This window comes from Kogia breviceps, chromosome 13 (genome assembly GCF_026419965.1).
Source record: "Kogia breviceps isolate mKogBre1 chromosome 13, mKogBre1 haplotype 1, whole genome shotgun sequence".
Lineage (NCBI taxonomy): Eukaryota > Metazoa > Chordata > Mammalia > Artiodactyla > Physeteridae > Kogia > Kogia breviceps.
In genome coordinates, this window is record NC_081322.1 from 20,890,985 (window position 1) to 20,916,097 (window position 25,113).

Below are 25,113 nucleotides of genomic sequence, written 5' to 3' on the forward strand. Positions count from 1 at the left end.
CATCCATCTGTCAATGGACACTTAGGCTCTTCCATGTCCTGGCTATTGTAAATTGTGCTGCAATGACCATTGTGGTACATGACTCATTTTAAATTATGGTTTTCTCAGGGTATATGTCCAGTAATGGGATTGCTGGGTCATATGGTAGTTCTATTTTTAGTTTTTTAAGGAACCTCCATACTGTTTTCTATAGTGGCTGTATCAATTTGCATTCTCACCAACAGTGCAAGACGGTTCCCTTTTCTCCACACCCTCTCCAGCATTTAGTGTTTGTAGAGTTTTTGATAATGGCCATTCTGACTGGTGTGAGGTGATACCTCATTGTAGTTTTGATTTGCATTTCTCTAATGATTAGTGATGTTGAGCATCTTTACATGTGTTTGTTGGCAATCTGTATATCTTCTTTGGAGAAATATTTATTTAGATCTTCTGCTCATTTATGGATTTTTTTTTTTTTTTTTCGGTACGTGGGCCTCTCACTATTGTGGCCTCCCCCGTTGTGGAGCACAGGCTCCAGACGCGCAGGCTCAGCAGCCATGGCTCACGGGCCTAGCCGCTGTACGGCATGTGGGATCTTCCTGGACCGGGGCATGAACCCGTGTCTCCTGCATCGGCAGGTGGACTCTCAACCATTGTGCCACCAGGGAAGCCCTGTTTGCTTTTTGATATTGAGCTGCATGAGCTACTTGTTTATTTTGGAGATTAATCCTTTGTCAGTTACTTCATTTGCAAATATTTTCTCCCATTCTGAGGGTTGCCTTTTCGTCTTGTTTATGGTTTCCTTTGCTGTGCAAAAGCTTTGAAGTTTCATTAGGTCCCATTTGTTTATTTTTATTTCCATTTCTCTAGGAAGTGGGTCCAAAAGAATCTTGCTGTGATTTATGTCATAGAGTGTTCTGCCTATGTTTTCCTCTAAGAGTTTGATAGTGTCTGGCCTTACATTTAGGTCTTTAATCCATTTTGAGTTTATTTTTGTATATGGTGTTAGGGAGTGTTCTAATTTCATTCTTTTACATGTAGCTGTCCTGTTTTCACTTACTGAAGAAGCTGTCTTTACTCCATAGTATATTCTTGCCTCCTTTATCAAAGATCAGGTGACCATATGTGCGTGGGTTTATCTCTGGGCTTTCTATACTGTTCCATTGACCTATAGTTCTGTTTTGTTGCCAGTACCATATTGTCTTGATTACTGTAGTTTTGTAGTATAGTCTGAAGTCAAGGAGTCTGATTCCTCCAGCTCCATCTTTCATTCTCAAGATTGCTTTGGCTCTTTGGGGTCTTTTGTGTTTCCATACAAATTGTGAAATTTTTTGTTCTATTTCTGTGAAAAATGCCATTGGTAGTTTGATAGGGATTGCATTGTATCTGTAGATTGCTTTGGGTAGTATAGTCATTTTCACAATGTTGATTCTTCCAATCCAAGAACGTGGTATATCTCTCCATCTGTTTGTATCCTCTTTAATTGCTTTCATCAGTGTCTTCTGGTTTTCTGCATACAGGTCTTTTGTCTCCCTATGTAGGTATTCCTAGATATTTCATTTTTTTTGTTGCATTGGTAAATGGGAGTATTTTCTTAATTTCTCTTTCAGATTATTCATCATTAGTGTATGGGAATGCAAGAGATTTCTGTGCATTAATTTTGTATCCTGCTACTTTACCAAATTCATTGATTAGCTCTAGTAGTTTTCTGGTGGCATCTTTAGGATTCTCTATGTATAGTATCATGTCATCTGCAAACAGTGACAGTTGTACTTCTTCTTTTCCAATTTGTATTCCTTTTATTTCTTTTTCTTCTCTGATTGCCATGGCTAGGACTTCCAAAACTATGTTGAATAATAGTGGTGAGAGTGGACATCCTTTTCTTGTTCCTGATCTTAGAGGAAATGCTTTCAGTTTTTCACCATTGAGAATGATGTTTGCTGTGGGTTTGTCATATATGGACTTTATTATGTTGAGGTAAGTTTCCTCTATGCCCACCTTCTGGAGAGTTTTTATCATAAATGGGTGTTGAATTTTGTCGAAATCTTTTTCTGCATCTATTGAGATTATCACATGGTTTTTCTTCTTCAATTTGTTAATATGGTGTATCACATTGATTGATTTGCGTATATTGAAGAATCCTTGCATGCCTGGAATAAATCCCACTTGATCATGGTGTATGATCATTTTAATGTGTTGATGGATTCTGTTTGCTAGTATTTTGTTGAGGATTTTTGCATCTAAATTCATCAGTGATATTGGCCTGTAATTTTCTTATTTTGTAGTATCCTTGTCTGGTTTTGGTATCAGGGTGATGGTGGCCTCATAGAATGAGTTTGGGTGTGTTCCTTCCTCCACAATTTTTTGGAAGAGTTTGAGAAGGATGGATGTTAGCTCTTCTCTAAATGTTTGATAGAATTCACCTGTGAATCCATCTGGTCCTGGGCTTTTGTCTGTTGGAAGATTTTTAATCACAGTTTCAATTTCATTACTTGTGATTGGTCTGTTCATATTTTCTATTTTTCCTGGTTCAGTCTTGGAAGGTCATACCTTTCTAAGAATTTGTCCATTTCTTCCAGGTTGTCCATTTCTTCCAGGTTGTCCATTTCTTCCAGGTTGTCCATTTTATTGGCATAGGGTTGCTTGTAGAAGTCTCTTAGGATGCTTTGTATTTCTGTGGTGTTGTTGTAACTTCTCCGTTTTCATTTCTAAATTGATTGATTTGAGTCCTCTCCCTCTTTTTCTTGATGAGTCTGGCTAAAGGTTTATCAATTTTCTTTATCTTCTCAAAGAACCAGCTTTTAGTTTTATTGATGTTTGCTATTGTTTTCTTTGTTTCGATTTCATTTATTTCTGCTCTGATCTTTATGATTTCTTTCCTTCTGCTAACTTTGGGTTTTGTTTGTTCTTCTTTCTGTAGTTCCTTTAGGTGTAAGGTTAGATTGTTTATTTGAGATTTTTCTTATTTCTTGAGGCAGGCTTGTATAGCTGTAACCTTCCCTCTTAGAACTGCGTTTGCTGCCTCCCATAGGATTTGGATCGTCGTGTTTTCATTGTCATTTGTCTCTAGGTATTTTTTGATTTCCTCTTTGATTTCTGCAGTGATCTCTTGGTTATTTAGGAACGTATTGTTTAGCCCCCATGTTTTTGTGTTTTTTACATTTTTTCCCCTGTAATTGATGTTAATCTCATAGCGTTGTGGTCAGAAAAGATGCTTGATATATTTTCAATTTTCTTAAATTTGCTGAGGCTTGATTTTTGACCCAAGATGTTATCTATCCTGCAGAATGTAACGTGTACAGTTGAGAAGAAAGTGTAATCTGCTGTTTTGCGATGTAATGTCCTATAAATATCAATGAAATCTATCTGGTCTATTGTGTCATTTAAAGCTTCTGTTTCTGTATTGATTTTCTGTTTGGATGATCTGTCCATTGGTGTGAGGTGTTAAAGTCCCCCACTATTATTGTGTTACTGTTGCTTTCTTCTTTTGTAGCTTTAGCAGTTGCCTTATGCATTGAGGTGCTCCTATGTTGGGTGTATATATATTTATAATTGTTATATCTTCTTCTTGGATTGAGCCGTTGATCATTATGTAGTTTCCTTCGTTGTCTCTTGTAACATTCTTTATTTTAAAGTCTATTTTATCTGATATGAGTATTGCTACTCCAGCTTTCTTTTGATTTCCATTTGCATGGAATATCTTTTTCCATCCCCTCACTTTCAGTCTGTATGTGTCCCTAGGTCTGAAGTGTGTCTCTTGTAGACAGCATATGTATGGGTCTTGTTTTTGTATCCATTCAGGAAGCCTGTGTCTTTTGGTTAGAGCCTTTTATCCATTCACGTTTAGGTTAATTATCGATATGCATATTCCTATTACCATTTTCTTAATTGTTTTTGAGTTGTTTTTGTAGATCCTTTTCTTCTCTTGTGTTTCCCACTTAGAGAAGTTCCTTTAGCATTTGTTGTAGAGCTGATTTGCTGGTGCTGAATTCTCTTAGCTTTTGCTTGTCTGCTTTTGATTTCTCCATCGAATCTGAATGAGATCCTTGCTGGGTTGAGTAATCTTGGCTGTAGGTCCTTCCATTTCATCAATTTAAGTATATCATGCCACCCCCTTCTGGTTTGTAGAATTTCTGCTGAGAAATAAGCTGTTAACCTTCTAGGAGTTCCCTTGTATGTTACTTGTCATTTTTCCCTTTCTCCTTTCAATACTTTTTCTTTGTCTTTAATTTTTGCCAATTTAATTATGATGTGTCTCACTGTGTTTCTCCTTTGGTTTATCCTGCCTGGGACTCTGTGCACTTCCTGGATTTGGGTTGCTATTTCCTTTCCCATGTTAGGGAATTTTTTGACTCTAATCTCTTCAAATATTTTCTCGGGTCCTTTCTCTCTCTCTTCTCCTTGTGGGACCCCTATAATGTGAATGTTGTTGTGTTTAATGTTGTCCCAGAGGTCTCTTAGGCTGTCTTCATTTCTTTTCATTCTTTTTTCTTTATTTTGTTCAGCAGCAGTGAGTTCCACCATTCTGCCTTCCAGGTCACTTATCTGTTCTTCTGCCTCAGTTATTCTGTTATTGATTCCTTCTAGTGTACTTTTCATTTCAGTTATTGTATTGTTCATCTCTGTTTTTTCTTTAATTCTTCTAGGTCTTTGTTAAACATTCCTTGCATCATCTCGATCTTAGTCTCCATTCTTTTTCTGAGGTCCTGGATCATCTTCACTGTGATTATTCTGAATTCTTTTTCTTGAAGATTGCCTATCTCCACTTCATTTCATTGTTTTTCTAGTGTTTTATCTTGTTCCTTCATCTGGTACATAGCCCTCTGCCTTTTCATCTTGTCTATCTTTCTGTGAATGTGGTTTTTTTTCCCACAGGCTGCAGGCTTGTAGTTCTTGCTTCTGCCGTCTGCCCTCTGGTCTATTCTGTTGTTTTTGGATGGAATGTCCTATCAATGTCAGTTAAGTCTGTCTTGTTTATTGTATCCTTTAAAGCTTGTGTTTCCTAATTTATTTTCATTTTAGTTGATCTGTCCATTGGTGGAAGTGGGGTGTTAAGGTCCCCTGCTCTTACTGTGTTAGTGTCGATTTCCCCTTTTATGGCTGTTAGCATTTGCCTTATGTCTTGTGCTCCTATGTTGGGTGCGTAAATATTTACAATTGTTATATCTTCTTCTTGGATTGATCCCTTGATCATTATGTAGTGTCCTTCTTTGTCTCTTGCAATAGTCTTTATTTTAAAGTCTGTTTTGACTGATATGGGAATTGCTACTCCAGCTTTCTTTTGATTTTCATTTTCATGGAATATCTTTTTCCATCCCCTCACTTTCAGTCTGTATGTGTCCCTAGGTCTGAAGTGGGTCTCTTGTAGACAGCAAATATACAAGTCTAGTTTATCCATTCAGCCAGTCTATGTCTTTTGGTTGGAGCATTTAATCCATTTACATTTAAGGTAGTTATCGATATGTGTTTTCCTATTACCATTTTCTTAATTGTTTTGCATTTGTTGTTATAGGTCTTTTCCTTCTCTTGTGTTTCCTGCCTAGAGAAGTTCCTTTAGCATTTGTTTTTTTTGTTTGTTTTTTATTGTTTTTTTTTTTTTTGCCTTACACGGGCCTCTCACTGTTGTTGTCTCTCCCGTTGTGGAGCACAGGCTCCGGACGCACAGGCTCAGCAGCCATGGCTCATGAGCCCAGCCGCTCCACGGCATGTGGGATCTTCCCAGACCAGGGCACGAACCCGTGTCCCCCGCATCGTCAGGCAGACTCCCAACCACTGCGCCACCAGGGAAGCCCCTAGCATTTGTTTTAAAGCTGATTTGGTGGTGCTGAATTCTCTTAACTGTTGCTTGTCTGTAAAAGTTTTTATTTCTCCATTGAATCTGAATGAGATCCTTGCGGGGTAGAGTAATCTTGGTTGTAGGTGTTTCCCTTTCATCACTTTAAATATGACCTGCCAGTCCCTTCTGGCTTGCAGAGTTTCTGCTGAAAGATCAGCTCTTATCCTTATGAGGATTCCCTTGTATGTTGTTGCTTTTCCCTTGCTGCTTTTAATATTTTTTCTTTGTATTTAATTTTTGGTAGTTTGATTAATATGTGTCTTGGTGTGTTTCTCCTTGGATTTATCCTGTATGGGACTCTCTGTTCTTCTTGGAGTTGATTAACTATTTCCTTTCCCATATTAGAGAAGTGTTCACCTATTATGTCTTCAGATATTTTCTCAATCCGTTTCTTTTTCTCTTCTTCTTCTGAGACCCCTATAATTCAAATGTTGGTGCGTTTAATGTTGTCCCAGAGGTCTCTGAGACTGTCCTCAATTCTTTTCATTCTTTTTTCTTTTTTCTGTGCTGTGGTAGTTATTTCTACTGTTTTATCTTCCAGGTCACTTATCCGTTCTTCTGCCTCAGTTATTCTGCTATTGATTCCTTCTAGAGAATTTTTAATTTCATTTATTGTGTTGTTCATCATTGTTTGTTTGCTCTTTAGTTCTTCTAGGTCCTTGTTAAACGTTTCTCATATTTTCTGAATTCTATTTACAAGATTTTGGATCATCTTTAGTATCATAACTCTAAATTCTTTTTCAGGTAGACTGCCTATTTCCTCTTCATTTGTTTGGTCTGGTGGGTTTTTACCTTGCTGCTTCATCTGCTGTGTATTTCTGTCTTCTCATTTTGCTTAAGTTACTGTTTTGGGGTTCTCCTTCTTGCAGGCTGCAGGTTTGATGTTCCCATTGTTTCTGGTGTCTCCCCCAAGTTGGTAAGGTTGGTTCAGTGGGTTGTGTAGGCTTCCTGGTGGAGGGTACTGGTTCCTGTCTTCTGGTGGATGTGGCTGGATCTTGTCTTCTGGTGGGCAGGAGCGAGTCTGGTGGTGTGTTTTGGCACATCTGTAAACTTAGTATGATTTTATGCAGCCTCTCTGCTAATGGGTGAGGTTGTCTTCCTGTCTTGCTAGTTGTTTGGCATGGGGTGTCCAGCACTGGAGCTTGCTGGTCATTGCATGTCCCTGTGTCTTGGCATCAAGACAGAGATCTCTGGAGAGCTCTCACCGATTGATATTACATGCCACCAGAAGTTCTCTGGTGTTCCAATGTCCTGAACTCGGCTCTCCCACCTCCGAGGCTCAGACCTGATGCCCGGCTGGAGCACCAAGACCTTGTGAGCCACACAGCTCAGAAAAAAAGTGAGAAAAAAAAGAAAGATAGAAAAATAAATAAAATAAAGTTATCAAACTAAAAAATATATATATATTAGTAAAATAAAAAAATGTTTAAATTATAAAAATAAAGAAGGAATAATAAAAAAAAGAAGAGAGAAACCAAACCAATAAACAAATCCACCAATGATAACAAGCACTAAAAACTAACCTAAAGGGCTTCCCTGGTGGCGCAGTGATTGAGAGTCCACCTGCCGATGCAGGGGACACGGGTTCATGCCCTGGTCTGGGAAGATCCCACATGCCACGGAGTGGTTGGACCCGTGAGCCATGGCTGCTGAGCCTGCATGTCCGGAGACTGTGCTCCGCAACGGGAGAGGCCACAGCAGTGAGAGGCCCGTGTACCGCAAAAAAACACAACTAATGTAAGATAAACATATAAATCAGAAACTAGTCAGCCGCAGAAAGCAGACACCAAGTGTACAGTTGCTCCCAAGTTCCACTGCCTCAATTTTGGGATGATTCATTGTCTATTCAGTTATTCCACAGATGCAGGGTGCATCAAGTTGCTTGTGGAGATTTAATTCACTGCTCCTGAGGCTGCACGGAGAAATTTCCCTTTCTCTTGTTTGTTTGCACAGCTCCTGCATTTCAGCTTTGGTTTTGGCTCCACCGCTGCATGTAGGTCACATGAGGGCATCTGTTCCCCACCCAGACAGGGGGGCATTAAAGCAGGGGCTGATTAGGGGGCTCTGGTTCACTCAGGGCAGGGGGAGGGAGGGGTAAGGGATGCGGGGTGAGCCTGCAGTGACAGAGGCTAGCGTGATGTTGCAACAGCCTGAGGCACGCTATGTGTTCTCCCAGGGAAGTTGTCCCTGGATCACAGGACCATGGCAGTGGCAAGCTGCACAGGCTCCCAGGAGGAGAGGTTTGGAAAGTGACCTGTGCCTGCACACAGGCTTCTTGGTGGCTGCAGCAGCAGCATTAGCATTTCATACCCGTCTCTGGTGTCTGCGCTGATAGCCGTGGCTCTCACCCATCTCTGAAGGTCATTTAGGCAGTGCTCTGAATCTCCTCTCCTCACGCACCCTGAAACAATTGTCTCTTGACTCTTAGGCAGTTCCAGACTTTTTCTTGGACTCCCTCCTGGCTAGCTGTGGTGGACCAGCCCCCTTCAGGCTCTGTTCATGCAGCCAACCTCAGTCCTCTCCATGGGATCTGACCTCTGAAGCCCCAGCCTCAGCTCCCAACTTCTGCCCGCCCCGGTGGGTGAGCAGATAAGCATCTTGGGCTGGTGAGTGCTGGTCGGCAGCGATCCTTTGTACGGAAATCTGTCCATTTTGCCCTCCACACCCCTGTTGCTGTGATCTCCTTGTGGCTCCGAAGCTTCCCCCCTCTGCTACCCTCAGTCTCCGCCAGTGAAGGGCCTTCCTATTGTGTGGAAACTTTTCCTCCTTCACAGCTCCCTCCCACTGGTGCAGGTCCCATCCCTATTCTTTTGTTTTTTCTTTTTGCCTTTTGCCCTACCCAGGTTTGTGGGGAGTTTCTTGCTTTGGAGGAGTCTGAGGTCTTCTGCCAGCATTCAATAGGTGTTCTATAGGAGTTGTTCCACATGTAGATGTATTTTTGATGTATTTGTGGGGAGGAAGGCGATCTCCACATCTTACTGCTCCGCCATCTTGAAGGTCCTTCTCTCCATTTGCTTTCCTGGTTCTCTAGCTTGCAGATTGCCAATTGTGTGAGCCAATTCCTATAATAAATCTCCCTTTATATCTATATCTATATCTATATTTGTTCTCTGTATCTATACTCTATATCTATCTATATCTATCTCCTATTGGTTTTCTTTCTCTTGGGCTGGATCTCTGGGTATGTGAGTTTGAGATTCTGATATATATTGCCAAAATATTTGCTCTAGAGGTTGTACCTATTTGCAACCTGCCAACCACAATTTAGCATGTTTGTTTCCTGTGATATAGGAAAACAACACAATGTTACCATACTTTTGGGTCATTGCTCATATTAGGTGAAAAATGGTATACCATTGTACCTTTAAATTCAAATGGCTATTATGTATAATGCTGAGACTTATTTCAGGTCTTTGAAAGCCATTTGTTTCCTTTACTGTGAATGATGTCCTGCCCTATATTTCTTTGAGGCTCTTGGTTTTTTCCTTATTGATTTGTAGAGACATTTTATGTGCTAACAAAGGTAGCTTTTGTCTATAATATATGTTGCAAATATTTTTCTCAGGTTGTTACTTGACCTTTGACTTTGTGCTTTTTTTCCTAGGCAGAACATTTTTTATGATATGCGGTCATGTTTATCATCTTCTTTTTAAGTTTTCTGTGTTTTGTGGCATACTTAGAAGTCTTTCTGCACCCCAGAACAGTTAAACTCTTAATATTTTCTTTTAATGCCTTGATAGTATTTATTTTTACACTTAGTCTGTAATTAATTTTGCTATAAAGAATAAGGAGCAATCCAATTTATATTTTTATACAAATTGGTAAAGTGCTACTTAATTTTCCCAATAGCATTTATTTATTAATTTGTTAATTTTTATTTTATTTATTTACTTTTGGCTGTGTTGGGTCTTTGTTGCTGTGTGCAGTATTTCTCTAGTTGTGGCGAGTGGGGGTTACTCTTCATTGCAGTGCGCAGGCTTCTTATTGCAGTGGCCTCTCTTGTTCCAGAACACGGGCTCTAGGCACATGGGCTTTGGTAGTTGTGGTGCATGGGCTCAGTAGTTGTGGCTTGTGGGTTCCAGAGCACAGGCTCAGTAGTTGTGGAGCACGGGCTTATTTACTCCACGGCATGTGGGATCTTCCTGGACCAGTGTTTGCACCTGTGTCCCCTGCACTGGCAGGCAGATTCTTAACCACTGCACCACCAGGGAAGTCCCTCCCAACAGTATTTGTTGAATAATTCATTCCCTGCATTGATTTGCAAGTCTACCATGTAATCTTCTAAATGTCTATATTCTATTCCATGGTTTGTCTGTCTACTCATGTACTTGAATCATACCATTTTTATTACTGTATCATAATAACATATTTAAGAATCTGGTAGGGTTGGGTTTGCCGTGATTACATTTCTTTTTCAGACTATCCTGCCTATTCTTGAATGTTCATTTTCACATATGAAATTTAAAATTAGCTCTTGTTGATATTTTAATTGGTATCACATTCATTTTATAAATTATTTTAAGGAAAATTGGCATCCTTGCAATATTCCTGTCCACAAATAGGGTATACCTTTCTCTTAATTCAACAATTTGTCATTTTAAAATCAAATTTTATTGAAACCAACTTTAAGTTAATATACTCCAGATTTTTTTGGTCATAATTTAGACTTTTATTTTTTTAGTGAAGTATAGGTGATTTACAATATTGTGTTAGTTTCAGCTGTACAGCATAATGATTTTTTTAAGATTATAGTCCATTATAGGTTATTACAAGATATTGAATATAATTCCCTGTACTATATGTAAATCTTTGTTGCTTATTTATTTTATGTATAATAGTTTGTATCTGCTAATCCCATACTCCTCTAATTTGTCCCTCCCCTCTCCCTCTCCCCTTTAGTAACCATGTTTGTTTTCTATGTCTGTGAGTCTATTTCTGTTTTGTACATACTTCACTTGTATTATTTTTTAGATTCCATATATAAGTGATATCATATAGTATTTTTCTTTCTCTGTATGGCTTATTTCACTAAGCATAATGTTCTCTAGGTCCATCCATATTGTTGCAAATGGCAGTGTTTCATTCTTTTTTATGGCTGAGTAATAGTCTGTTGTATATATATACACCACATCTTCTTATTGTATGAGCTGTTTGTATATTTGTATATTAACCCCCTGTTGGTTGCATCATTTGCAAATATTTTCTCCATTCCATAGATTGTCTTTTCATCTTGTTGATGGTTTCCTTTCCTGTGCAAAAGCTTTTAAGGTTGATTAGGTCCCATTTGTTTATTTTCAATTTTATTTCTTTTGCCATGGGAGACTTATCTAAGAAAATATTGCTTCGATTTATGCCTGAGAAGGTTCTGCCTGTGTTCTCTCCTAGGAGTTTTATGATGTCATGTCTTACATTTAGGTCTTTAAACCATTTTGAGTTGTTTTTTTTTCAAATCAGTATGTTTTATTTATTTATTTATTTTTGGCCTCACTGTGGAGCATTCAGGATCTTAGTTTCCTTACCAGGGATCAAACCCATGCCTCCTACAATAGAATAGCAGTGTCTTAACCACTGGATCACCAGGGAAGTGCCCATTTTGAGTTTATTTTTGAATATGGTGTTAGGAATGTTCTAATTTCATTGCATTATATGGAGCTGTCCAGCATTCCTAACACCACTTGTTGAAGCGGGCTTTCTTGATTTACCTGTTTAACTGTGAACAGTAAACAAGTAAGAAAACGTACTTGTTTAACTACTTTGAAAAACTGAGTATATTTGACATATAACATTATATTAATTTCAATGCAAAGTATGGCCCAGACCAAAATATGGACATCAGTAGGCAGCTTGTTAGAAATGCAGAGTCTTAGCCACATCAGACATGCTATACGTGAATTTGCATTTAACATATCTCCCAGGTGATGTATGTGCCCATCAACATTTGTGAAGTGCCAGTGTAGAGTAGTCTCCACAGCTTTTTAATTAATTAATTAATTAATTTAATATATTTAAATTTTTATTTATTTATTTTTGGCTGCTTTGGGTCTTCGTTGTGGTGTGCAGGCTTCTCATTGAGGTGGCTTCTCTTGTTGCAGAGCACAGGCTCAGTAGTTGTGGTGCACAGGCTTAGTTGCTCTGCGGCATGTGAGATCTTCCCAGACCAGGGCTCGAACCTGTGTCCCCTGCATTGACAGGCAGATTCTCAACCACTGCGCCACCAGGGAAGCCCCACACCTTCTTTTTTAAATCATGCATCCCTATCCATTATAAAAAGTAATACTCTCTAATATGTGTGTATATATTTGCAAATTATGTATTACTGTAACATGTTGCAATATATATTTTGTAAACAATGCATAAAAAATTAAAATTATAAAAAAATACATTATATTAGTTTCAGGTGTACAACATAATGATTTGATATTTGTGTATATTTCAAAATGATCATCACAGTAAGTTTAGTTAACCTCTGTCAGGACTTCCTTGGTGGCATAGTGGCTAAGAATCCATCTGCCAATGCAGGGGACATGGGTTCGAGCCCTGGTCCAGGAAGATCCCACTTTCTGCAGAGCAACTAAACCCATTTGCCACAACTACTGAGACTGCGCTCTAGAGCCCATGAGCCACAACTACTGAGCCTGCGTGCCACAACTACTGAAGCCCCTGCTCCTAGAGCCTGTGCTCTGCAATAAGAGGAGCCACTGCAATGAGAAACCCGCACACCACAACGAAGAGTAGCCCCCGCTCACCACAGCTAGAGAAAGCCTGCGCACAGCAATGAAGACCCAACACAGCCAAAAATAAATTAAAAAATGAATACTAATGCACTCATAAAAAAAAAATCCATCACCGTGCATAGTTACAAAAACTTTTTTCTTTTGATGAGAAAATTTAAGATCTACCCTCTTAGCAACATTAAAAAATGTAATACAGGGGCTTCCCTGGTGGCGCAGTGGTTGAGAGTCCGCCTGCCGATGCAGGGGACACGGGTTCAAGCCCCGGTCCGGGAAGATCCCACATGCTGCGGAGTGGCTGGGCCCGTGAGCCATGGCCGCTGAGCCTGCGCGTCCGGAGCCTGTGCTCCGCAATGGGAGAGGCCACGACAGTGAGAGGCCCGCATACCACAAAAAAAAAAAAAATATATATATATATATATATATATATATATAAAATACAGTATTATTAACTATAGTCACCATTATATCAGGATTTATTTATCTTATAACTTGAAGTTTGTACCTTTGACTCCCTTCACCCATTTTGCCCATTCCTGACACCTTCCCTTGGCAACCACCAACCTGTTCTCTGTATCTATGAGCTTGAGCTCATTTTTTTTGTTTTTTTAATATCCCACATGTAAATGAAATCATATGGTATTTGTCTTTCTCTGTCTGAGTTATTTCACTTAGCATAATGCCCTCAGTGTCCATCCATGTTGTCACAAATGGCAAGATTTCATTCTTTTTTATGTCTTAATAATATTCCATTGTACACACACACACACACACACACACACACACACACACACACACACATCCTCTTTATCCTTTCATCCATTGATGGACACTTAGGTTGTTTCCATGTTTTGGCTATTGTAAATTTTGCTGCTATGAGCATGAGGGTGCAGATATCTCATCAACATAGTGTTTTCATTTCCTTCAAATATATTCCCAGAAATGGAATTGCTGGATCATATGGTAGTTCTATTCTTAATTTTTTGGAAAACCTCCATGCTGTGTTCCATAGTGGCTCTACCAATTTACGTTCCTACAAAGAGTGCACAAGGGTTCCCTTTTCTTTGCATCCTCGCTAATACTTATTATTTTTGTCTTTTTGATAATAGTTGTCTTTTCATTTTGCTGATGCTTTCCTTTGCTGTGCAGATGGTTTTTAGTTTGATGTTGTCCCATTTATTGATTTTTGCTTTTGGTATCAAATCCAAGAAAACATCACCAAGACCAATGTCAAGGAATTTACCACCTATGTTTTCTTCTAGGAATTTTATGGTTTCTGGTCTTACGTTTGGTTCTTTAATCAATTTAGAGTTGATTTTTATGTATTGTTTAAGACAGGGGTCCAGTTTCACTCTTTTGCATTGGCTATCCAATTTTCCCTATATCATTTATTGAAGAAACCCCATTGTATATTCTTGGCTCCTTTGTCAAAAATTAATTGACCATATGTGTGTGGGTTTATTTCTGGGCTCTATATTCTGTTCTATTGACCTGTCTGTTTTAATGCTAATACCATAGTATTGATATTTCAATTACTATAGCTTTGTAATATAGTTTGAAATCAGGGAGTGTGATGCTTCCAGTTTTGTTCTTCTTTCTCAAGATTGCTTTGGCTATTTGGGGTCTTTTGTTTTCACACAAATTTTAGGATTTTTTTTATTTGTGAAAAATGCCTTTGGAATTTTGATATGGATTGCATTGAACCTGTAGATTGCTTTAGGTAGTACTGCCATTTTAACAATATTAATTCTTACAGTCCATGAGCATGGAATATCTTTCCATTTCTTTGTGTCTTCTTCAGTTTCTTTCATGAATGTATTATAGTTTTCAGTGTACAAATCTTTCACTTTCTTGGTTAAATTAATTCCTAAATCTTTTATTCCTTTTGATGCAATTGTAAATGGGATTGTTTTCTTAATTTCTCTTTCTGATTGTTCATTGTTAGTGTATAGAAATGCAACAGATTTTTGTATATTGATTTTGTATCCTGTAACTTCACTGAATTCTTTTATTAGTTCTAACAGTTTCTTGGTAGAGTCTTTAGGGTTTATCATCATCTGCAAATAGGGACATTTTAAGCTACTTTTTGATAACATTTCTGTGTATAGTAATGCTGTAAAATCAACGTTTCACTTTTGATTTTTTATTTTGTACCAAATTTCATGTAATTAATGAGTAGTAAATGAATATTAAAATCTAAGAAAAAATTGGTAAGTTACTTAAGTGTTGGGATATTGGAAGGATTAATTGGTGATAAGAACAGGAAAGATAAAATCTGGCTAAATTCTGACTCCAAATTCCACATTACTTGTTTGATGAAACAGCACTGCCAGTGGATAGTTAAGGCATTTACTCTGTGTTAGATAAGCTACTTTGAGGACTATGGAAAAAAATTGAAGAATACAGTAAATGTCTTCCTACAGGCAATCTATAGGAAACTAAACATACATCCAATGACAAGCTGGACAACATCAGGATCAATTGTTGGACATTCAGTTGTTGGATCGAGTATAAATTTATCTTGAATTCACTCAACACCTGAAGTCAATTCTTCAATACTGAGCTTCCCAGATATTTTCAGGGCAATATATCCATTTCTTATTTAAAAGAAATATTCAAAACCAACTTCTCAAATTGAGCATGTTGTGATTTTTATCTTCAAAAGGGTAGGAATTGTTTTAAAATCAATTTTATTTAAACATTCAAACCAAAGTTAAGCATGAAGCTAGTTTTGAATGTGTGCATTGGCACAAAGACCATCTGAACCTGTTCTATGTAAAAACTTAGAATGTTGTATGCAGGGATGAGTTTTTCATGATCTTATTATTGACAGGTATTTCCTTCACTGCAAATCCATATTATGTGTGCTTACCTCTTGCCTTCTTATGAAAGTGACTTCAGACAATGATCATGAGTCAACATTTTAATGAATCTGAATGTTATATTGCTAAGTTTGCTAAGGGGAAGGTGAGATGGAGGTGGGAGAGAGGAGTATAAGAAGAAACAGGACTGACAGGTAAAATAAATGGGGACTCTTTAAAGAGTAGCTTTCCTTCAAAGCTTCCAGAACACTTCAGATCCCTTGACTCAGGGGACTTCTAAGCCAGCAGTATGAAGATCAAACTAAATTGCTTGCAAAAGGTGGAAGAACTGATGGCTGTTGGTTTTGGAGAAAAGAATATCTGTGGGTTAAGGTGAAATGGAGGGAGTGAAATGAAGACAAAACAAAAATGATGTTTTTGCAGTACACCTCGGGGGAAAGAGAGACGGAGACGAGGGCCTTGGGATGGCCTTATTACGAACTGAGTGAGTGAGTGTGGAAACAGGACCCAGGTCAGAATGTCCTGTTAAGTTTTACTGGGCTCTAAGAATACTCCCAGAAGGATTACAACTCTAACACTGCACACCAAGGAGGGTGTTGGAAAAGCCTCCTGCCGTGAATAACGCTTTTCCACCTGCTTTTAGAAAATTGTTCTATGTCAATAAATTTTCCTTATTTATTTCCTCCAACACCTTGCATTCTGCATGTCTATGGTCACAGCTACATTAAGAGTTGGTGATAAACTACTACCTTTTTTGCGTGCCCAATTCTAAAGCATAATCTACCTAAGAACATCTTTGTTAGGTAATAGCTCATGATGATTATGATTTCATTCTAGCAACAACATTCAGAATCTCCTTTTCAAGGCTGCATTAGATATCAGGGAGAATAAGTTTGACCTGTGCTAATTATTTTGGCTATAAAAGAGATTTTATTATTTTATTTCTTAAAATAGAAGACTTGCTACAAAGTCAAAAGTTTGACCTTTAAGCTACTGGTTTGAACTGTCAGGTCACTAGTACCCTTCCCAGTCTACTGCTGTCCTCTTTTCAAAGAAAGCATAAAAAAGGAGTCTGGAAAAATATATAGTCCTTTGGAATGGATTGTACCAATCCATATGCAAAACAATGCAATTAGAGCTATCTAAAGAACTCTTAGCTCTTCCTTCTGTTTTAATTTTGCTTCTGTACATTTTAATACTATTATGCTAGCATGTAGAAAATAACATGCACATTTGAAAGTCTGGCTTTTGACTGCTGCAATAAAATTATAATCACCAATAGCTTTTAGAAGACAATATTCCTTCATAATTAAAATACAAACATAGCACTTATTTTCCTTTCCTTTCTGACACTTGTAGAGGGGAGGGGATGAACCTGATGAGCCGTGGGGTAATGTAGACAGAGGGGTGGCCAACATTGATGGTTGCTGACCCCAAAGCCACTTCTCCCCCTCTGCTGTGTTAGGCAGAATGAGGTCCTCCAGCCCCAAGGTGTCCACTTCCTAATCCTTAGGACCTGTGAAAATGTTACCCTTTATGACAAAAGGGACTTTGTAGATGGGGTTAATTTGAGAATCTTGAGATGGGGAGAATATTGTGGAGTATCTGGGTGGGTCCAATGTAGTCACAGAGGTTTTTATAAGGGAAAGAGGGAGGCAAGAGAGTCAGAGGAGATATGATGATGGAAGCAGAGGTTGGAGTGTTGTGAAGAAGGGGCCATAAACCAAGAAGTGCAGGAGGCCTCTAGAACCTGGAGAATACAAGGAAATTCGCCTCTTGAGTGTCCAGAAGGAGCTCAGCCCTTCCAACACCTTGACTGTAGCCGCATGAGACCCCTTTGGGACTTTTGACTTGCAAAACTGTAAGAAAATAAATTTGTGCTGTTTTAAGCTGTAAGTTTGTGGTAATTTGTTACATCAGCAATAGGAAACTAATATACAGCCCTAGAAGATGAATCACAATTTGTCTAAATCAACTGTGGAAATTCCACTGACCTTTGCCAAGTACTCTTTGTGATTTGCCATAAAGAAAAGTCAGCTTTAAATTGCTGGGAAATTTTTTCCTTTCTTTTTTTTTTTTTTTTTTTTTTTTTTTTTTTTTTTTTTTTTTTTTTTTTGCGGTACGCGGGCCTCTCATTGTTGTGGCCTCTCCTGTTGCGCAGCACAGGCTCCGGACGCGCAGGCTCAGCGGCCATGGCTCACGGGCCCAGCCGCTCCGCGGCATGTGGGATCCTCCTGTCCCGGGGCACGAACCCGTGTCCCCTGCATCGGCAGGCGGACTCTCAACCACTGTGCCACCAGGGAAGCCCTGAAAGGGTTTTCTTATACTTTTATCTTTTTGGAATATTTTGGGAAAGTATCATCCTCATTCTCTCTTTACCCCCTGAGTTGCCCCACCTCTTAAGGATAGTACTTCATTTGATTGGTGAAGTGGGAGAACTTTCAATAACTGGAACTCACTGCATTAGAAAGTGAGCCTGGAGGATCTTTGGGTGGCTCTTTCTTTCTTGTGTGAAGCGACCACAACCTCCAGATGGCTGGGAGTGGGTCTGCTCTGTACTCGCAACTGTTCCCACAAAGTTCTAAAGTACAACCTTGAGAGGAGGTGATTGGAGGCCCTTATATTTCAAGTGTATGTCTAAGCTGGATTAATTACTAATTTATTTATCAAATTTAAGACATGTTAATTGCAAGCTGCACCTTTGTTTTCTGTGCTACTAAGAAAAAAATGTTGCCAGTTGAACCACAGTAAGATGTTTTATTACTTAGAATTTTTATCTTATGCTAATTGTGAGGGTCTTTTAGATAAATTTTGCATGGGTTTTTCTCACAATCACTCACTGTGTATTCATAAAAAGAAAAATATAAGGAAAACAAATTAAGGTATTTTTAAAATTTCTTCACATTAAAACTTAGACTCCAAGTTGTATTTTGATTGGGTTGTCAGTGTCTATGATTTGCACACATTATTTTCCTCTGTGCCACAGCACTAGTGACCCAACATTTCTTAAAAGCATGCTTCATGCTGTCATCAGGATTCTTTCCTAAGCCACTGGTACCCTTTCTCCAAACATGGCTGTGCAAGAGTAGTGGCTGGGCAATAACAATTCCAAAACACATCCTCACTTCAGATTTGTTAAAGTATGAAAAAAAGTGACTTTAAAAAATATATTTTACTACTCACATCTTTTATTAAGGATATGATCTATGTGTAAAACAAAGCATCCAGGCAATTGACTCAAGAAATCAAAACACAGTATTCTTCTTCCTATGACCTATGGGAGGAAAGCAGATGTACAGATGAGTTCGGGTTAGAGGTTCAGCTTGATAGCACAAGGGAAGGTGATAGAGGAAAGAATAGTTTAACTAAAGCCAGAAGCACGAATGAACAGTGAGATCATGGGAAATACATTTAATTTCCAATCCTCAGGTACGTCCATTGTAAAATCAAAATCAAAATAATTGTCTAGTGAGGCTCAAATGAGATAGAGTTTGGGTAAGCAGTTTATAGACTAAAACTTCTCCTGAGGGATGCTGTAATTGTGCTTGTTACTGCAGGCAGATAGATCCCTTCCTCTGATTTTCTCTGATCAAAATGCCCTTTGCTCCATGACCAGGAGCAAATCTGTACCGATCCTGAACTATAAAATCTACATTTTAAAAGTGGCTCTTAAAATGGATGAAACTTCGTGTTTCTGCTGTGTCCATAGTCTTCTTATTTCCAGTACCCAACACTCTATTAAGAAAACATAGTAGGGGACTTCCCTGGTGGCACAGTGGTTAAGAATCCACCTTCCAATGCAGGGGACACGGGTTTGAGCCCTGGTCCGGGAAGATCCCACATGCTGCGGAGCAACTAAGCCTGTGTGCCACAACTACTGAGCCTGCACTCTAGAGCCCGTGAGCCACAACTACTGAGCCCGTGTGCCACAACTAATGAAACCCACACACCTAGAGCCCATGCTCTGCAACAAGAGAAGCCTGCACACTGCAACAAAGAATAGCCCCTGCTCGCGGCAACTAGAGAAAGCCCGTGCACAGCAACGAAGACCCGACATAGCCAAAAATGAATTAAAAAAAGAAAAAAAAAAAGAAAACATAGTTAGCGAATCACTGTTAAAAGTCAATAGATTTTTCAGTCTTGATTTTAGACTTGGGTAGTTCACACAAATCAGTGGTCTATTTTCAGATGCAGGCATAGCTGCTAAAGCATGGTTTTAGCTGTAGGTGCAAGTAGCTGCAAAGTAGGCTGGGTGGTAACTTGGGGTGTTGCAGCCAGGGTTGTGTGGCTCTCAGGATGAAGCCCACTCCACAGGTCAGTTCTTTGTTATATTGGCTCCTCCACGATCATCGTGTCTGAGAGTGGTGTTTGGCCAATGGATTTAGGTAGAATGTGACTTTTATTGTTGGGAGACACCTTAAAAATCTTCTAATACAACTTTTATTTTATTTTTTATGGCTTAATAGCTCTTTATTTTTTACTGTGGAATAATATTCCAGTGCATATATGTACCACAATTTTATCCATGTATCAAGGGACATCTTGGATATGTATGGGGGGTGGGAACTTTCTGGTTTTTGGCAATTATGAATAAAGCTTCTGTAAATACTAGTGTGCATTACTTTTCAAATCAGTTGGAGAAATATCTAGCAATGCAATTGCTGAGTCACATGGTGGCAGCTCTTTCATTTTAAATATAAAGAAGCCTGTTCTGGAGAATTTAAGTTCTTTGCATAAAATAACATTGTTAGGGAGTAGCGGAAATGGGGGCTCCAAATGCTTTTTGTAAATTGCCCTATGTTCAACTCTATCTGTGCTGTAAACAGGATAATAGGACTGTATTTTCATGGTGTATGTTTGTTTTGAAAATTCATAGCAGAGGAGATTGAGAAGAAACCCTTGGCTTTTCATTTGTTTAATGAATGTTTCTCTGAAAAACCACAAAATAACTGATTTCCCAAGAATTGGTAGAGGGCAGTCGGGAAAAATGATCTTAGAATAATCATGTTTGAGATGTATACTTTGGAATCTTTGGTGAAGAGTAAGCTGGGAGGAAAGAAATTGGGACAATATTCCCTCACTTTTTCTGTAATACCCTCATCTAAACTCCTTACCTCACTGCTTTTTTTTTTTTTTTAAATAAATTTATTTATTTATTTTTATTTTTGGCTGCGTTGGGTCTTCGTTGCTGCACATGGGCTTTCTCTAGTTGCGGCGAGCGGGTGCTCCTCTTCATTACACTGCGTGGGCTTCTCATTGTGTTGGCTTCTCTTGTGGCGCATTGGCTCTAGCTGTGCGGGCCTCAGTAGTTGTGGCACGTGGGCTCAGTAGTTGTAGCTCGTGGGCTCTAGAGCACAGGCTCAATAGTTGTGGCTCATGGGCTTAGTTGCTCCGCCGCATGTGGGATCTTCCCGGACCAGGGATTGAACCCGTGTCCGCTGCAATGGCAGGTGGATTCTTAACCACTGGGCCACCAGAGAAGCCCTAAACTCCTTACCTCACTTCTAATTCTCCTTCCTTCAAACAAAATACTATTAAAGATATCACAATTTATGACAAGCTAAAGAGCTCTGGGTGCCCGCAAGCCCCCTGTCTTGAAAGATAGTCTCCAGCACTTGGTTTCTGTGGGATAGGATACTATCTGGTATCAGACAGAATTTACCAAGGCAAATTCCACAGGCAGTGCTTTTCTTCACTGTAGATTTAATTATTTCCTAGAGGCTCCTGTGTTAACACTCTTTTGGTTGAAGTAATGAACTCTTTCAACTACCTTAAATAAGAAAGGACACAAAGCGTTTCATGGATCACAAGATCAGGGCTGCACTCAGCCATAAGGATAGAACTGGAACCTCAAATCGAACACCTGAAGAGCCTTCTTTCTTTGCTCCTCTCTATCCAGCTGCCTCTCTCATGGCTGATTGACTTCCTCTGCTTCTCTGGTTCAGGTGGAAAGTGAAAATATGGCTGCTGACAGCACCCAAGTATATATTACAACTCAAGCCTCCTGCCTCCAGGAAGAGCAAGTGCTAGTAATAGGTAGGTTTGGAGCACATCTGTAGAAGGTCTTGAATATTTGGTTAATAAAACATTGCTGTTATTATTATTATTTGTCTGCATGGCATGTGGGATCTTAGTTCCCCGACCAGGGATTGAACCCATACCTCCTGCAGTGGAAGCACAGAGTCCTAACCACTGGACTGCCAAGGAAGTCCCTATTTTTCTTATATCATTAAACATCTTATACCAATATACAGAATAGCTTTAGTGAAATGTTTTCAACTAATTAAATTCACTATTGAAATAAGGTGAAAAGAAATAAGGGAAAATTGTAGACATACGCTGACAAATAAGAAGCATTTCATTGAAAGACAGAGTTGGAAAGGATGGCTATATGTGATGAACTCTGGTCTCCGGTTGAGGAGGTGGGCTTGAAAAATAATAGAATATTGCAGAGTAGAGTGTTGCTATAGGAACAGTTACCTAAAGATCTAATCAGTGTCTTGCTGAGTGAAAGGATTTTCTCTTTAGTATGAAATATTTCAGTAAGTGCTAAAAATAGTTCTTTTTAAAAGCCCCACAATTTCTCTGTCCCCAAATCTGCTAGTTCCTAAGTTTTTTAAAACAAATTATTAAAAGCAATCAGAACAATGTAATGAGCATGTTGCTAAATTTTGATAAATGTGATGAGGTTAAAACTATGTTTATAACATCATTTGTTTAGTTAGAAGGATCAAGTGTGTCATGGTTGGCTTTCCCCAAAGCAGAGCCTAAGAAAAGGACCTGGGGAGAGGTAATTTACTTGGAAGGTGATTCAGCAAGCAGGTGGGAGAGAGTTGTCAGTGGGAGGCAGGGAAGAATTGTCCCTCTGAAAGATGGAGCCTAGGACATTTATCCACTAGTTCTGTCCCCCATCGGTTGAAGGTTGCCTCCTGAATGTGTTTGTTTCTCAGCTGACCTAGAAAGAGGGCCAAGTGACCTCTGGCAACCTGGGAGAAGGTCCTTGGGCAGAATGTGGAAAGATGAGAAGTTCAGGCTTGAAGCAGGATGCTGGCAGTAGTTGAGTCTAAGCCCATACAGAGGTGATGTGACACAAGTAACAGTGATGTCTGCTATATCTAATTCCAGGACAATAGTTCCCTGACCTCCCCCTACACCCAAGTCTCTTTTCTTATGGCATATTACTTTAACTTCTAGCACAATGACACTTAGTGAGCTTTTTTGTTTGTTTGTTTGTTTGAAAGCCACCATTTTAATGAGAACTTCTTCACCTGTCCTAGACTCCCTCCCCTCAGAAGACTCTCTTCCTGTTGAGAGTCAGTATTTTATATACCCAAACCAACTTCCAAACTCCAGACGGAGCTGTCTTCCACCTTCTCAAGCTCTTCAGAGTTCCAGCTCGACATGAGAGAGCATTGTGTGGAGGGAGGGTAAAGACTTGATAGGAAAAAAGTGACAATGACATGCCCGATGGTTCATTTCTGGGTTTCTTCCCAGGCCAATTCAAATCCTCCAAAACAAGGTCAAGTAACCCAAGAGGCTTGCATTTCCATCACAAACTGTTCAGAAAGTGTGCTCAGATCTCTGACTCAGACCAGGTGTCCTCCCCACATGGGCAAGGCCTGGTGGGGAGGCCACTCCAGCCTTCTCCAATAGCAATAAATAACCCCGCGGTCTGAGCAGCACTGGAGGCTGGCCGGGAACCGCCCACTGCTACCGCTGGGAAGCCAGACCTGTCTCATAGCCCTCCGTCTTCATGTCATTGAGCCCCAGTTCCTTGTTTTGGCCAAATGTGCGCTTATAATGCTCCACCTTCATCTCAGGATCGTCTTCAGGTGCATACACGTTCTGCAAGTAGCTGTTTCCTGCTGGATCATCCATAACAAAGTGGGCCTTCATGTTACCCTCAAGGATCTGGTCCAACTTCTGGCTAAACTCCTGGAGTTTCTCTGTCTGGCCAGGACTGGAACTGTCGCCCAGTGTGAAAGGGTTCTTGGTCATCAGTTCCCGTATACTGAAAGTATCCCCTCCAGTGTGGTGAACTTGGCCCCGAGGACAGCCATTCCCAGTTCAAATTCCAGCTCTGGGATTTCCATACTACATGTCTCGGACTTGAGCAGGTCTCTAGTCATACCTGAGGGATCAGTGATGTAGAAGGTAATTCTGGTGCCCAAGGGCTCTACTGCTTCTCCACATTTCACCTGATTGGTCCGATGGCTGCAGTTCTCGCAGTTGGTAGCCATGATGATAACCTCCTTAGAGTGGGGAATTTGAACTAGCTTCATGTTGGTTTGGGCCCGAGCATTGCATTCCGGGCAGTTGGTGTTGAACTGGAGCACTTCGTTTCTGAGATCTTCCTCTTCTGTTGTCACTTCTGGTTCCTCTGCCTGGAGCCCCAGCATCTCTTCCTGCTGTAGAGTCCGATTATAGTGTGTGATCACCAGGGCATCATCTTTCTGGGGAGCATGTGGGTTTTCCACAAAGCTGTTCCCCGAGGGATCATCAATGATCAGGGTGAAAGGAGAGGCCACTTGCTTTCGCTCCTTCAGTTTGACAATGAACTCGTCAATTCTTTCAGCCATGGCTTCTTCATTCGCCCTTCGTGTGGGCTGATCCTGCTCCAGGCCAGAGACAGCACGGCTGATCAATCCTTCAACAGTAGTCAGAGCTCCTTTCTGGCTGAAGGCAGGAATTTCAAAATCCAGCTCTGGGATCCTTGTGGTGGCAGAGTCAGTCTTCACTACTTCTCTGTTCACGTCCTCCTGGGCCCTGACGGTCAAAGTATAGCGCACTCCCTGGTCCTGTATCCTGCCTGCCGGCTGCATCTCCGTGGTGTTCCAGCCACATTGCTTTCAGGAAAAGGAGCTCACGATTGTTTCTCTAAAGAAGGGGATCTCGGTGAGCAGGAGGCTCGTCGTGCCATTGCGGTAGCAGTTCACGCACAGCGACTCGATCGCGGGAGGCTGCTGCTCCTCGTCACCAGCGCTAATAGGCCGGAACAAGTGCCCCGGCCCGGGCTGTCGGGCCTGGACGGGCGAGGGCGCGGCAGCAGCCCCCGGGAGCCCGGGATCCACAGCCCCACTTGCCAACATCACCACGTGCAGCTCAGGCCCCAACTTCCGTCTTCTGCGCCTCTCTCTTGGCCCCACCCCTCCTTGTGAGTTATTTAATCTCTCTCTGCGTTAGTTTCTTTGTCTCTAAAATTGGGATAAATAATATTATTTGCGAAAGAGTTGTGGTGGGGATTAAATGCATTGAAATCTGTGATGCTCTTAACACAGTGTGCAGTCCATAGTAAGTGCTGGATAAATGTTAGCCATTATTACCATTAATAGTGGGTGGTGGTGGAGCTGTGACGATGTGAGAGAGTGGCAGGGACATATACACACTACCAAATGTAAATTAGATAGCTAGTGGGAAGCTGCAGCATAGCACAGGGAGTGCACCTCGGTGCTTTGTGACCACGTTGAGGGGTGGGATAGGGAGCGTGGGAGGGAGGGTGACTAAAGAGGGAAGAGTTATGGGAACATATGTATATGTATAACTGATTCACTTTGTTGTAAAGGAGAAACTAACACACTATTGTAAAACAGTTATACTCAAATAAAGATGTTAAAAAAAAAATAGTGGTGGAGTAGTAATGTACCACCACCACTACAATTGATGGTGAAGCCGACTGTTGCATCTAGTACCTCCACAATGTCAATAACTTCCAGGTTTCTGGAGTTTCCACTTCTAGTTCCCATGT

The 25,113-nt window shown here is 40.2% G+C and overlaps 1 pseudogene; it reads right to left on the bottom strand.

The window, feature by feature from the left end:
* Positions 1-22,763: 22,763 nt before the first annotated feature.
* LOC131767748 (zinc finger protein ZPR1 pseudogene) lies at positions 22,764-24,457 on the bottom strand (annotated as a pseudogene).
* Between the last annotated feature and the right edge of the window lie 656 nt (positions 24,458-25,113).